The 14564-nt window shown below is 50.1% G+C and overlaps 1 protein-coding gene across 3 annotated transcripts in view; it reads left to right on the top strand.

Moving 5' to 3' along the window:
* LOC140393660 (acidic mammalian chitinase-like) overlaps nt 1-14564 on the top strand; it is a 309380-nt gene that overhangs the window by 237780 nt on the left and 57036 nt on the right. The gene's annotated exons all lie outside the window — the stretch shown is intronic.

Genomic DNA, 14564 nt, shown 5'->3' with positions numbered 1-14564 from the left:
CTGTTGTTGACTGTCTCCAGAAGGCTGTTGCTATCTCTCTCCAGAAGGCTGTTGCTAACTCTCTCCAGAAGGCTGGTGCCATCTCTCTGCAGAAGGCGTTGCTGTCTCTCTCCAGAAGGCTGTTGCTATCTCTCTCCTGAAGGCTGTTGCTATCTCTCTCCAGAAGGCTGTTGCTATCTCTCTGCAGAAGGCGTTGCTGTCTCTCTCCAGAAGGCTGTTGCTATCTCTCTCCTGAAGGCTGTTGCTAACTCTCTCCAGAAGGCTGTTGCTATCTCTCTCCAGAAGGCTGTTGCTATCTCTCTCCAGAAGGCTGTTGCTATCTCTCTCCAGAAGGCTGTTGCTATCTCCCTCCAGAAGGCTGTTGCTAACCCTCTCTGCAGAAGCCTGTTGCTATCTCTCTCCAGAAGGCTGTTGGTATCTCTCTCCAGAAGGCTGTTGCTAACCCTCTCTGCAGAAGGCTGATGCTAACTCTCTCCAGAAGACTGTAGCTATCTCTCTCCAGAAGGCTGTTGCTATCTCTCTCCAGAAGGCTGTTGCTATCTCCCTCCAGAAGGCTGTTGCTAACCCTCTCTGCAGAAGCCTGTTGCTATCTCTCTCCAGAAGGCTGTTGGTATCTCTCTCCAGAAGGCTGTTGCTAACCCTCTCTGCAGAAGGCTGATGCTAACTCTCTCCAGAGGACTGTAGCTATCTCTCTCCAGAAGGCTGTTGTTAACCCTCTCCAGAAGGCTGTTGCTAACTCCCTCCAGAAGGCTGTTGCTATCTCTCTCCAGAAGGCTGTTGGTATCTCTCTCCAGAAGGCTGTTGCTAACCCTCTCTGCAGAAGGCTGATGCTAACTCCCTCCAGAAGGCTGTTGCTGTCTCTCTCCAGAAGGCTGTTGCTAACTCTCTGCAGATGGCTTTTGCTAACTCCCTCCAGAAGGCTGTTGCTAACTCCCTCCAGAAGGCTGTTGCTGTCTCTCTCCAGAAGGCTGTTGGTAACTCTCTCCAGAAGGCTGTTGGTAACTCTCTCCAGAAGGCTGTTGCTAACTCTCTCCAGAAGGCTGTTGCTATCTCTCTCCAGAAGGCTGTTGCTAACTCCCTCCAGAAGGCTGTTGCTAACTCTCTCCAGAAGGCTGTTGCTAACTCTCTCCAGAAGGCTGTTGCTATCTCTCTGCAGAAGGCTGTTGCTAACTCTCTCCAGAAGGCTGTTGCTAACTCCCTCCAGAAGGCTGATGCTAACTCTCTCCAGAAGGCTGTTGCTAACTCTCTCCAGAAGGCTGTTGCTAACCCTCTCTCCAGAAGGCTGTTGCTATCTCTCTCCAGAAGGCTGTTGCTAACCCTCTCTGCAGAAGGATGTTGCTAACTCCCTCCAGAAGGCTGTTGCTATCTCTCTCCAGAAGGCTGTTGCTATCTCTCTCCAGAAGGCTGTTGCTAACTCTCTCCAGAAGGCTGTTGCTATCTCTCTCCAGAAGGCTGTTGCCATCTCTCTGCAGAAGGCGTTGCTGTCTCTCTCCAGAAGGCTGTTGCTATCTCTCTCCAGAAGGCTGTTGCTATCTCTCTCCAGAAGACTGTAGCTATCTCTCTCCAGAAGGATGTTGCTAACTCCCTCCAGAAGGCTGTTGCTATCTCTCTCCAGAAGGCTGTTGCTAGCTCTCTCCAGAAGGCTGTTGCTAACTCTCTCCAGAAGGCTGTTGGTATCTCTCTCCAGAAGGCTGTTGCTAACTCTCTCCAGAAGGCTGTTGGTATCTCTCTCCAGAAGGCTGTTGCTAACCCTCTCTCCAGAAGGCTGTTGCTAACTCCCTCCAGAAAGCTGTTGCTAACTCCCTCCAGAAGGCTGTTGCTATCTCTCTCCAGAAGGCTGTTGCTAACTCTCTCCAGAAGGCTGGTGCCATCTCTCTGCAGAAGGCGTTGCTGTCTCTCTCCAGAAGGCTGTTGCTATCTCTCTTCTGAAGGCTGTTGCTATCTCTCTCCAGAAGTCTGTTGCTAACTCTCTCCAGAAGGCTGTTGCTATCTCTCTCCAGAAGGCTGTTGCTATCTCTCTCCTGAAGGCTGTTGCTATCTCTCTCCAGAAGGCTGTTGCTAACTCTCTCCAGAAGGCTGTTGCTATCTCTCTCCAGAAGGCTGTTGCTATCTCTCTCCAGAAGGCTGTTGCTATCTCTCTCCAGAAGGCTGTTGCTATCTCTCTCCTGAAGGCTGTTGCTATCTCTCTCCAGAAGGCTGTTGCTAACTCTCTCCAGAAGGCTGTTGCTATCTCTCTCCAGAAGGCTGTTGCTATCTCTCTCCAGAAGGCTGTTGCTATCTATCTGCAGAAGCCTGTTGCTATCTCTCTCCAGAAGGCTGTTGGTATCTCTCTCCAGAAGGCTGTTGCTAACCCTCTCTGCAGAAGGCTGATGCTAACTCTCTCCAGAAGGCTGTTGCTAACTCTCTCCAGAAGGCTGTTGCTAACTCCCTCCAGAAGGCTGTTGCTAACCCTCTCCTGAAGGCTGTTGCTATCTCTCTCCCGAATGCTGTTGGTATCTCTCTCCAGAAGGCTGTTGCTATCTCTCTCCAGAAGGCTGTTGCTGACTGTCTCCAGAAGGCTGTTGCTATCTCTCTCCAGAAGGCTGTTGCTAACCCTCTCCAGAAGGCTGTTGCTAACTCTCTCCCGAATGCTGTTGGTATCTCTCTCCAGAAGGCTGTTGCTATCTCTCTCCAGAAGGCTGTTGCTGACTGTCTCCAGAAGGCTGTTGCTATCTCTCTCCAGAAGGCTGTTGCTATCTCTCTCCAGAAGGCTGTTGCTATCTCTCTGCAGAAGGCTGTTGCTAACTCTCTCCCGAATGCTGTTGGTATCTCTCTCCAGAAGGCTGTTGCTATCTCTCTCCAGAAGGCTGTTGCTGACTGTCTCCAGAAGGCTGTTGCTATCTCTCACCAGAAGGCTGTTGCTAACTCCCTCCAGAAGGCTGTTGCTAACTCTCTCCAGAAGGCTGTTGCTAACTCTCTCCCGAATGCTGTTGGTATCTCTCTCCAGAAGGCTGTTGCTAACTCTCTCCAGAAGGCTGTTGCTGACTGTCTCCAGAAGGCTGTTGCTATCTCTCTGCAGAAGGCTGTTGCTATCTCTCTCCAGAAGGCTGTTGCTAACTCTCTCCCGAATGCTGTTGCTATCTCTCTCCAGAAGGCTGTTGCTATCTCTCTCCAGAAAGCTGTTGCTATCTCTCTGCAGAAGGCTGTTGCTAACTCTCTCCCGAATGCTGTTGGTATCTCTCTCCAGAAGGCTGTTGCTATCTCTCTCCAGAAGGCTGTTGCTGACTGTCTCCAGAAGGCTGTTGCTATCTCTCTCCAGAAGGCTGTTGCTTACTCTCTCCAGAAGGCTGTTGCTATCTCTCTCCAGAAGGCTGTAGCTAACTCTCTCCAGAAGGCTGTTGCTATCTCTCTCCAGAAGGCTGTTGCTATCTCTCTGCAGAAGGCTGTTGCTAACTCTCTCCAGAATGCTGTTGGTATCTCTCTCCAGAAGGCTGTTGCTATCTCTCTCCAGAAGGCTGTTGCTATCTCTCTGCAGAAGGCTGTTGATGACTGTCTCCAGAAGGCTGTTGCTATCTCTCTCCAGAAGGCTGTTGATGACTGTCTCCAGAAGGCTGTTGCTATCTCTCTCCAGAAGGCTGTTGCTAACTCTCTCCAGAAGGCTGGTGCCATCTCTCTGCAGAAGGCGTTGCTGTCTCTCTCCAGAAGGCTGTTGCTATCTCTCTCCAGAAGGCTGTTGCTATCTCTCTCCTGAAGGCTGTTGCTATCTCTCTCCAGAAGGCTGTTGCTAACTCTCTCCAGAAGGCTGTTGCTATCTCTCTCCAGAAGGCTGTTGCTATCTCTCTCCAGAAGGCTGTTGCTATCTCTCTCCAGAAGGCTGTTGCTATCTCCCTCCAGAAGGCTGTTGCTAACCCTCTCTGCAGAAGCCTGTTGCTATCTCTCTTCAGAAGGCTGTTGCTATCTCTCTCCAGAAGGCTGTTGCTATCTCTCTCCAGAAGGCTGTTGCTAACCCTCTCTGCAGAAGGATGATGCTAACTCTCTCCAGAAGGCTGTTGCTAACTCTCTCCAGAAGACTGGAGCTATCTCTCTCCAGAAGGCTGTTGCTAACTCTCTCCAGAAGGCTGTTGCTAACTCTCTCCAGAAGGCTGTTGCTAACTCTCTCCAGAAGGCTGTTGCTATCTCTCTCCAGAAGGCTGTTGCTATCTCTCTCCAGAAGGCTGTTGCTAACCCTCTCTCCAGAAGGCTGTTGCTAACTCTCTCCAGAAGGCTGTTGCTATCTATCTCCAGAAGGCTGTTGCTAACTCTCTCCAGAAGGCTGTTGCTATCTCTCTCCAGAAGGCTGTTGCTATCTCTCACCAGAAGACTGTTGCTATCTCTCTGCAGAAGGCTGTTGCTAACTCTCTCCCGAATGCTGTTGGTATCTCTCTCCAGAAGGCTGTTGCTATCTCTCTCCAGAAGGCTGTTGCTGACTGTCTCCAGAAGGCTGTTGCTATCTCTCTCCAGAAGGCTGTTGCTATCTCTCTCCAGAAGGCTGTTGCTAACTCTCTCCCGAATGCTGTTGCTATCTCTCTCCAGAAGGCTGTAGCTAACTCTCTCCAGAAGGCTGTTGCTATCTCTCTCCAGAAGGCTGTTGCTAACTCTCTCCCGAATGCTGTTGCTAACTCTCTCCAGAAGGCTGTTGCTATCTCTCTCCAGAAGGCTGTAGCTAACTCTCTCCAGAAGGCTGTTGCTAATTCTCTCCAGAAGGCTGTTGCTAACTCTCTCCAGAAGGCTGTTGCTATCTCTCTCCAGAAGGCTGTTGCTATCTCTCTCCAGAAGGCTGTTGCTATCTCTCTCCAGAAGGCTGTTGCTATCTCTCTGCAGAAGGCTGTTGCTAACTCTCTCCAGAATGCTGTTGGTATCTCTCTCCAGAAGGCTGTTGCTGACTGTCTCCAGAAGGCTGTTGCTATCTCTCTCCAGAAGGCTGTTGATGACTGTCTCCAGAAGGCTGTTGCTATCTCTCTCCAGAAGGCTGTTGCTAACTCTCTCCAGAAGGCTGGTGCCATCTCTCTGCAGAAGGCGTTGCTGTCTCTCTCCAGAAGGCTGTTGCTATCTCTCTCCTGAAGGCTGTTGCTATCTCTCTCCAGAAGGCTGTTGCTAACTCTCTCCAGAAGGCTGTTGCTATCTCTCTCCAGAAGGATGTTGCTATCTCTCTCCAGAAGGCTGTTGCTATCTCTCTCCAGAAGGCTGTTGCTATCTCCCTCCAGAAGGCTGTTGCTAACCCTCTCTGCAGAAGCCTGTTGCTATCTCTCTCCAGAAGGCTGTTGGTATCTCTCTCCAGAAGGCTGTTGCTAACCCTCTCTGCAGAAGGCTGATGCTAACTCTCTCCAGAAGACTGTAGCTATCTCTCTCCAGAAGGCTGTTGCTATCTCTCTCCAGAAGGCTGTTGCTAACTCTCTCCAGAATGCTGTTGGTATCTCTCTCCAGAAGGCTGTTGCTATCTCTCTCCAGAAGGCTGTTGCTGACTGTCTCCAGAAGGCTGTTGCTATCTCTCTCCAGAAGGCTGTTGTTGACTGTCTCCAGAAGGCTGTTGCTATCTCTCTCCAGAAGGCTGTTGCTAACTCTCTCCAGAAGGCTGGTGCCATCTCTCTGCAGAAGGCGTTGCTGTCTCTCTCCAGAAGGCTGTTGCTATCTCTCTCCTGAAGGCTGTTGCTATCTCTCTCCAGAAGGCTGTTGCTATCTCTCTGCAGAAGGCGTTGCTGTCTCTCTCCAGAAGGCTGTTGCTATCTCTCTCCTGAAGGCTGTTGCTAACTCTCTCCAGAAGGCTGTTGCTATCTCTCTCCAGAAGGCTGTTGCTATCTCTCTCCAGAAGGCTGTTGCTATCTCTCTCCAGAAGGCTGTTGCTATCTCCCTCCAGAAGGCTGTTGCTAACCCTCTCTGCAGAAGCCTGTTGCTATCTCTCTCCAGAAGGCTGTTGGTATCTCTCTCCAGAAGGCTGTTGCTAACCCTCTCTGCAGAAGGCTGATGCTAACTCTCTCCAGAAGACTGTAGCTATCTCTCTCCAGAAGGCTGTTGCTATCTCTCTCCAGAAGGCTGTTGCTATCTCCCTCCAGAAGGCTGTTGCTAACCCTCTCTGCAGAAGCCTGTTGCTATCTCTCTCCAGAAGGCTGTTGGTATCTCTCTCCAGAAGGCTGTTGCTAACCCTCTCTGCAGAAGGCTGATGCTAACTCTCTCCAGAGGACTGTAGCTATCTCTCTCCAGAAGGCTGTTGCTAACCCTCTCCAGAAGGCTGTTGCTAACTCCCTCCAGAAGGCTGTTGCTATCTCTCTCCAGAAGGCTGTTGGTATCTCTCTCCAGAAGGCTGTTGCTAACCCTCTCTGCAGAAGGCTGATGCTAACTCCCTCCAGAAGGCTGTTGCTGTCTCTCTCCAGAAGGCTGTTGCTAACTCTCTGCAGATGGCTTTTGCTAACTCCCTCCAGAAGGCTGTTGCTAACTCCCTCCAGAAGGCTGTTGCTGTCTCTCTCCAGAAGGCTGTTGGTAACTCTCTCCAGAAGGCTGTTGGTAACTCTCTCCAGAAGGCTGTTGCTAACTCTCTCCAGAAGGCTGTTGCTATCTCTCTCCAGAAGGCTGTTGCTAACTCCCTCCAGAAGGCTGTTGCTAACTCTCTCCAGAAGGCTGTTGCTAACTCTCTCCAGAAGGCTGTTGCTATCTCTCTGCAGAAGGCTGTTGCTAACTCTCTCCAGAAGGCTGTTGCTAACTCCCTCCAGAAGGCTGATGCTAACTCTCTCCAGAAGGCTGTTGCTAACTCTCTCCAGAAGGCTGTTGCTAACCCTCTCTCCAGAAGGCTGTTGCTATCTCTCTCCAGAAGGCTGTTGCTAACCCTCTCTGCAGAAGGATGTTGCTAACTCCCTCCAGAAGGCTGTTGCTATCTCTCTCCAGAAGGCTGTTGCTATCTCTCTCCAGAAGGCTGTTGCTAACTCTCTCCAGAAGGCTGTTGCTATCTCTCTCCAGAAGGCTGTTGCCATCTCTCTGCAGAAGGCGTTGCTGTCTCTCTCCAGAAGGCTGTTGCTATCTCTCTCCAGAAGGCTGTTGCTATCTCTCTCCAGAAGACTGTAGCTATCTCTCTCCAGAAGGATGTTGCTAACTCCCTCCAGAAGGCTGTTGCTATCTCTCTCCAGAAGGCTGTTGCTAGCTCTCTCCAGAAGGCTGTTGCTAACTCTCTCCAGAAGGCTGTTGGTATCTCTCTCCAGAAGGCTGTTGCTAACTCTCTCCAGAAGGCTGTTGGTATCTCTCTCCAGAAGGCTGTTGCTAACCCTCTCTCCAGAAGGCTGTTGCTAACTCCCTCCAGAAAGCTGTTGCTAACTCCCTCCAGAAGGCTGTTGCTATCTCTCTCCAGAAGGCTGTTGCTAACTCTCTCCAGAAGGCTGGTGCCATCTCTCTGCAGAAGGCGTTGCTGTCTCTCTCCAGAAGGCTGTTGCTATCTCTCTTCTGAAGGCTGTTGCTATCTCTCTCCAGAAGTCTGTTGCTAACTCTCTCCAGAAGGCTGTTGCTATCTCTCTCCAGAAGGCTGTTGCTATCTCTCTCCTGAAGGCTGTTGCTATCTCTCTCCAGAAGGCTGTTGCTAACTCTCTCCAGAAGGCTGTTGCTATCTCTCTCCAGAAGGCTGTTGCTATCTCTCTCCAGAAGGCTGTTGCTATCTCTCTCCAGAAGGCTGTTGCTATCTCTCTCCTGAAGGCTGTTGCTATCTCTCTCCAGAAGGCTGTTGCTAACTCTCTCCAGAAGGCTGTTGCTATCTCTCTCCAGAAGGCTGTTGCTATCTCTCTCCAGAAGGCTGTTGCTATCTATCTGCAGAAGCCTGTTGCTATCTCTCTCCAGAAGGCTGTTGGTATCTCTCTCCAGAAGGCTGTTGCTAACCCTCTCTGCAGAAGGCTGATGCTAACTCTCTCCAGAAGGCTGTTGCTAACTCTCTCCAGAAGGCTGTTGCTAACTCCCTCCAGAAGGCTGTTGCTAACCCTCTCCTGAAGGCTGTTGCTATCTCTCTCCAGAAGGCTGTTGCTAACACCCTCCAGAAGGCTGTTGCTAACCCTCTCCAGAAGGCTGTTACTAACTCCCTCCAGAAGGCTGTTGCTATCTCTCTCCAGAAGGCTGTTGGTATCTCTCTCCAGAAGGCTGTTGCTAACCCTCTCTGCAGCAGGCTGATGCTAACTCCCTCCAGAAGGCTTTTGCTAACTCTCTCCAGAAGGCTGTTGCTGTCTCTCTCCAGAAGGCTGTTGGTATCTCTCTCCAGAAGGCTGTTGCTATCTCTCTCCAGAAGGCTGTTGCCATCTCTCTGCAGAAGGCGTTGCTGTCTCTCTCCAGAAGGCTGTTGCTATCTCTCTCCAGAAGGCTGTTGCTATCTCTCTCCAGAAGACTGTAGCTATCTCTCTCCAGAAGGATGTTGCTAACTCCCTCCAGAAGGCTGTTGCTATCTCTCTCCAGAAGGCTGTTGCTAGCTCTCTCTTGAAGGCTGTTGCTAACTCTCTCCAGAAGGCTGTTGGTATCTCTCTCCAGAAGGCTGTTGCTAACTCTCTCCAGAAGGCTGTTGGTATCTCTCTCCAGAAGGCTGTTGCTAACCCTCTCTCCAGAAGGCTGTTGCTAACTCCCTCCAGAAAGCTGTTGCTAACTCCCTCCAGAAGGCTGTTGCTATCTCTCTCCAGAAGGCTGTTGCTAACTCTCTCCAGAAGGCTGGTGCCATCTCTCTGCAGAAGGCGTTGCTGTCTCTCTCCAGAAGGCTGTTGCTATCTCTCTTCTGAAGGCTGTTGCTATCTCTCTCCAGAAGTCTGTTGCTAACTCTCTCCAGAAGGCTGTTGCTATCTCTCTCCAGAAGGCTGTTGCTATCTCTCTCCTGAAGGCTGTTGCTATCTCTCTCCAGAAGGCTGTTGCTAACTCTCTCCAGAAGGCTGTTGCTATCTCTCTCCAGAAGGCTGTTGCTATCTCTCTCCAGAAGGCTGTTGCTATCTCTCTCCAGAAGGCTGTTGCTATCTCTCTCCTGAAGGCTGTTGCTATCTCTCTCCAGAAGGCTGTTGCTAACTCTCTCCAGAAGGCTGTTGCTATCTCTCTCCAGAAGGCTGTTGCTATCTCTCTCCAGAAGGCTGTTGCTATCTCTCTCCAGAAGGTTGTTGCTATCTCCCTCCAGAAGGCTGTTGCTATCTCTCTCCAGAAGGCTGTTGCTATCTCTCTGCAGAAGCCTGTTGCTATCTCTCTCCATTAGGCTGTTGGTATCTCTCTCCAGAAGGCTGTTGCTAACCCTCTCTGCAGAAGGCTGATGCTAACTCTCTCCAGAAGGCTGTTGCTAACTCTCTCCAGAAGGCTGTTGCTAACTCCCTCCAGAAGGCTGTTGCTAACCCTCTCCAGAAGGCTGTTGCTATCTCTCTCCAGAAGGCTGTTGCTAACACCCTCCAGAAGGCTGTTGCTAACCCTCTCCAGAAGGCTGTTACTAACTCCCTCCAGAAGGCTGTTGCTATCTCTCTCCAGAAGGCTGTTGGTATCTCTCTCCAGAAGGCTGTTGCTAACCCTCTCTGCAGCAGGCTGATGCTAACTCCCTCCAGAAGGCTTTTGCTAACTCTCTCCAGAAGGCTGTTGCTGTCTCTCTCCAGAAGGCTGTTGGTATCTCTCTCCAGAAGGCTGTTGCTAGCTCTCTCCAGAAGGCTGTTGCCATCTCTCTGCAGAAGGCTGTTGCTAACTCTCTCCAGAAGGCTGGTGCCATCTCTCTGCAGAAGGCTGTTGCTAACTCTCTCCAGAAGGCTGTTGCTATCTCTTTCCAGAAGGCTGTTGCTAACTCTCTCCAGAAGGCTGTTGCTAACCCTCTCTGCAGATGGCTTTTGCTAACTCCCTCCAGAAGGCTGTTGCTAACTCCCTCCAGAAGGCTGTTGCTGTCTCTCTCCAGAAGGCTGTTGGTAACTCTCTCCAGAAGGCTGTTGGTAACTCTCTCCAGAAGGCTGTTGCTAACTCTCTCCAGAAGGCTGTTGCTATCTCTCTCCAGAAGGCTGTTGCTAACTCCCTCCAGAAGGCTGTTGCTAACTCTCTCCAGAAGGCTGTTGCTAACTCTCTCCAGAAGGCTGTTGCTATCTCTCTGCAGAAGGCTGTTGCTAACTCTCTCCAGAAGGCTGTTGCTAACTCCCTCCAGAAGGTTGATGCTAACTCTCTCCAGAAGGCTGTTGCTAACTCTCTCCAGAAGGCTGTTGCTAACCCTCTCTCCAGAAGGCTGTTGCTATCTCTCTCCAGAAGGCTGTTGCTAACCCTCTCTGCAGAAGGATGTTGCTGACTCCCTCCAGAAGGCTGTTGCTATCTCTCTCCAGAAGGCTGTTGCTATCTCTCTCCAGAAGGCTGTTGCTAACTCTCTCCAGAAGGCTGTTGCTATCTCTCTCCAGAAGGCTGTTGCCATCTCTCTGCAGAAGGCGTTGCTGTCTCTCTCCAGAAGGCTGTTGCTATCTCTCTCCAGAAGGCTGTTGCTATCTCTCTCCAGAAGACTGTAGCTATCTCTCTCCAGAAGGATGTTGCTAACTCCCTCCAGAAGGCTGTTGCTATCTCTCTCCAGAAGGCTGTTGCTAGCTCTCTCCAGAAGGCTGTTGCTAACTCTCTCCAGAAGGCTGTTGGTATCTCTCTCCAGAAGGCTGTTGCTAACTCTCTCCAGAAGGCTGTTGGTATCTCTCTCCAGAAGGCTGTTGCTAACCCTCTCTCCAGAAGGCTGTTGCTAACTCCCTCCAGAAAGCTGTTGCTAACTCCCTCCAGAAGGCTGTTGCTATCTCTCTCCAGAAGGCTGTTGCTAACTCTCTCCAGAAGGCTGGTGCCATCTCACTTCAGAAGGCGTTGCTGTCTCTCTCCAGGAGGCTGTTGCTATCTCTCTCCTGAAGGCTGTTGCTATCTCTCTCCAGAAGTCTGTTGCTAACTCTCTCCAGAAGGCTGTTGCTATCTCTCTCCAGAAGGCTGTTGCTATCTCTCTCCTGAAGGCTGTTGCTATCTCTCTCCAGAAGGCTGTTGCTAACTCTCTCCAGAAGGCTGTTGCTATCTCTCTCCAGAAGGCTGTTGCTATCTCTCTCCAGAAGGCTGTTGCTATCTCTCTCCAGAAGGCTGTTGCTATCTCTCTCCTGAAGGCTGTTGCTATCTCTCTCCAGAAGGCTGTTGCTAACTCTCTCCAGAAGGCTGTTGCTATCTCTCTCCAGAAGGCTGTTGCTATCTCTCTCCAGAAGGCTGTTGCTATCTCTCTCCAGAAGGCTGTTGCTATCTCCCTCCAGAAGGCTGTTGCTATCTCTCTCCAGAAGGCTGTTGCTATCTCTCTGCAGAAGCCTGTTGCTATCTCTCTCCAGAAGGCTGTTGGTATCTCTCTCCAGAAGGCTGTTGCTAACCCTCTCTGCAGAAGGCTGATGCTAACTCTCTCCAGAAGGCTGTTGCTAACTCTCTCCAGAAGGCTGTTGCTAACTCCCTCCAGAAGGCTGTTGCTAACCCTCTCCAGAAGGCTGTTGCTATCTCTCTCCAGAAGGCTGTTGCTAACACCCTCCAGAAGGCTGTTGCTAACCCTCTCCAGAAGGCTGTTACTAACTCCCTCCAGAAGGCTGTTGCTATCTCTCTCCAGAAGGCTGTTGGTATCTCTCTCCAGAAGGCTGTTGCTAACCCTCTCTGCAGCAGGCTGATGCTAACTCCCTCCAGAAGGCTTTTGCTAACTCTCTCCAGAAGGCTGTTGCTATCTCTCTCCAGAAGGCTGTTGCTAACTCTCTCCAGAAGGCTGGTGCCATCTCTCTGCAGAAGGCGTTGCTGTCTCTCTCCAGAAGGCTGTTGCTATCTCTCTCCTGAAGGCTGTTGCTATCTCTCTCCAGAAGTCTGTTGCTAACTCTCTCCAGAAGGCTGTTGCTATCTCTCTCCAGAAGGCTGTTGCTATCTCTCTCCTGAAGGCTGTTGCTATCTCTCTCCAGAAGGCTGTTGCTAACTCTCTCCAGAAGGCTGTTGCTATCTCTCTCCAGAAGGCTGTTGCTATCTCTCTCCAGAAGGCTGTTGCTATCTCTCTCCAGAAGGCTGTTGCTATCTCTCTCCTGAAGGCTGTTGCTATCTCTCTCCAGAAGGCTGTTGCTAACTCTCTCCAGAAGGCTGTTGCTATCTCTCTCCAGAAGGCTGTTGCTATCTCTCTCCAGAAGGCTGTTGCTATCTCTCTCCAGAAGGCTGTTGCTATCTCCCTCCAGAAGGCTGTTGCTATCTCTCTCCAGAAGGCTGTTGCTATCTCTCTGCAGAAGCCTGTTGCTATCTCTCTCCAGAAGGCTGTTGGTATCTCTCTCCAGAAGGCTGTTGCTAACCCCGTCTGCAGAAGGCTGATGCTAACTCTCTCCAGAAGGCTGTTGCTAACTCTCTCCAGACGGCTGTTGCTAACTCCCTCCAGAAGGCTGTTGCTAACCCTCTCCAGAAGGCTGTTGCTATCTCTCTCCAGAAGGCTGTTGCTAACACCCTCCAGAAGGCTGTTGCTAACCCTCTCCAGAAGGCTGTTACTAACTCCCTCCAGAAGGCTGTTGCTATCTCTCTCCAGAAGGCTGTTGGTATCTCTCTCCAGAAGGCTGTTGCTAACCCTCTCTGCAGCAGGCTGATGCTAACTCCCTCCAGAAGGCTTTTGCTAACTCTCTCCAGAAGGCTGTTGCTGTCTCTCTCCAGAAGGCTGTTGGTATCTCTCTCCAGAAGGCTGTTGCTAGCTCTCTCCAGAAGGCTGTTGCCATCTCTCTGCAGAAGGCTGTTGCTAACTCTCTCCAGAAGGCTGGTGCCATCTCTCTGCAGAAGGCTGTTGCTAACTCTCTCCAGAAGGCTGTTGCTATCTCTCTCCAGAAGGCTGTTGCTAACTCTCTCCAGAAGGCTGTTGCTAACACTCTCCAGAAGACTGTAGCTATCTCTCTCCAGAAGGCTGTTGCTAACACTCTCCAGAAGACTGTAGCTATCTCTCTCCAGAAGGCTGTTGCTAACTCTCTGCAGAAGGCTGTTGCTGTCTCTCTCCAGAAGGCTGTTGCTATCTCTCTCCAGAAGGCTGTTGCTATCTCTCTCCAGAAGGCTGTTGCTAACCCTCTCTGCAGAAGGCTGTTGCTAACTCTCTCCAGAAAGCCTGTAGATATTGGAATTTTAAAAATGTGTTCATGGGATATGGGCATTGCCAGCTGGCACAGCATTCATTGCCCATCCCTAATTGCCTTTGAGGGGGCAGTTAAGAGTCAATCACATTGCTGTGGTTCTGGAATCATACATCGGTCAGACCGGGTAAGGATGGCAGATTTCCTTCCCTGAATACATTAGTGAACCAGGTGGGTTTTTAACGACAATCAACAGCGGTTTCATGGTCATCATTAGACTTTTAATTCCAGAATTTTATTCTATTCAAATTTCACCATCTGCAGTGGTGGGATTCGATCCCGGATCCCCAGAGCATACCCTGGGTTTTTCTGGTTTATTAGTCCAGTGACAATACCACTGTGCCACCACTTCTTGGGACTGCAGAGACCTGAAGACAAACCATGAACTGAAAGAAAAGTTTGATGAGAAAAATTCAGCCTCTCCAGGAAAGTTGTGTGCACGGTAATTTAAAACTGTAGAAAAGGCCATTCCAGGCTACAAAACAAAGACCCCTCTCTCTTTCACTTGGGTTTTATTTTACTCCTTTCCACACCTCTGTGTGTATCTGTCTTGTGTGTAGAGGGTAGGGAACAAGTTAAAGTGGGGAGCTAGGATTGTTAACAGTTAACCAAGTGTATCTGCTGCGCCTTTCATTATAGTTCTTGTTTCTACTTACAAAACTGGTGAGTGTAATTATTGGGCAGCCAGGGACCAAAGACTTTGGTTTTTTTTCATAAGAATTCACCTGTGTTGTGTCTCCAGGACGAGTGGGCTGTAATTGACCATGTCCTTGCCCAAGATGTCATAACATGATATGGGGTCTTAGGTCAGGGATCATTGGAGCGGTAGATGACGTCGTTTGAGTTACAGCATAAACTAAAAAGTGACACCAGGATGGTCAAGACATGGAAGGATGGGTCTGGAAGCTGTTAAGCAAATTCTCAAGGTGGATGACTTACCTCGGATTAATTTCAAAGAGATTCACAAAGACAAGCTAGTTGAAGTGGTGGGTGAATTAGAAATAGAGGTACCAGATCGAGCTAGGAAGGTGGAGGTAATTGAAGTGATTATTCAGCATTTAAATTTTTTTTAAATGCCAAAAGCACAGCCTGGATCAAGGCACCAATCAGAATTAGCCAAATCCAGTTCCAAATGAAACAAAGGGAGATGCAGGAAAGAGAAATGGAGAGGAAGCATGAGGAAAAGTACAACAAAAGAGAAATGTAGATGGACCCAATTCTTATTTTTTTCCAATTGAGGGGCAATTTAGGGTGGCCAATTCACCTATCCTGTACATCCTTTTGGATTGTGGGGGTGAGACCCATGCAAACATGGGGAGAATGTACAAACTCCACTCGGACAGTGACCTGGGGCCACGATCGAATCCTGGCCCTCGGTGTCCTGAGTACAGTGAGCATGTTAAATGGTCAAAGAAACAATACTGGCAGGGAAAAAATGGCCTGATTCTGAAAACTCAATTTTTAAAGCTTTCT

Source organism: Scyliorhinus torazame, chromosome 17 (genome assembly GCF_047496885.1).
Source record: "Scyliorhinus torazame isolate Kashiwa2021f chromosome 17, sScyTor2.1, whole genome shotgun sequence".
NCBI lineage: Eukaryota > Metazoa > Chordata > Chondrichthyes > Carcharhiniformes > Scyliorhinidae > Scyliorhinus > Scyliorhinus torazame.
This window is presented reverse-complemented; position numbering and strand designations above follow the sequence as displayed.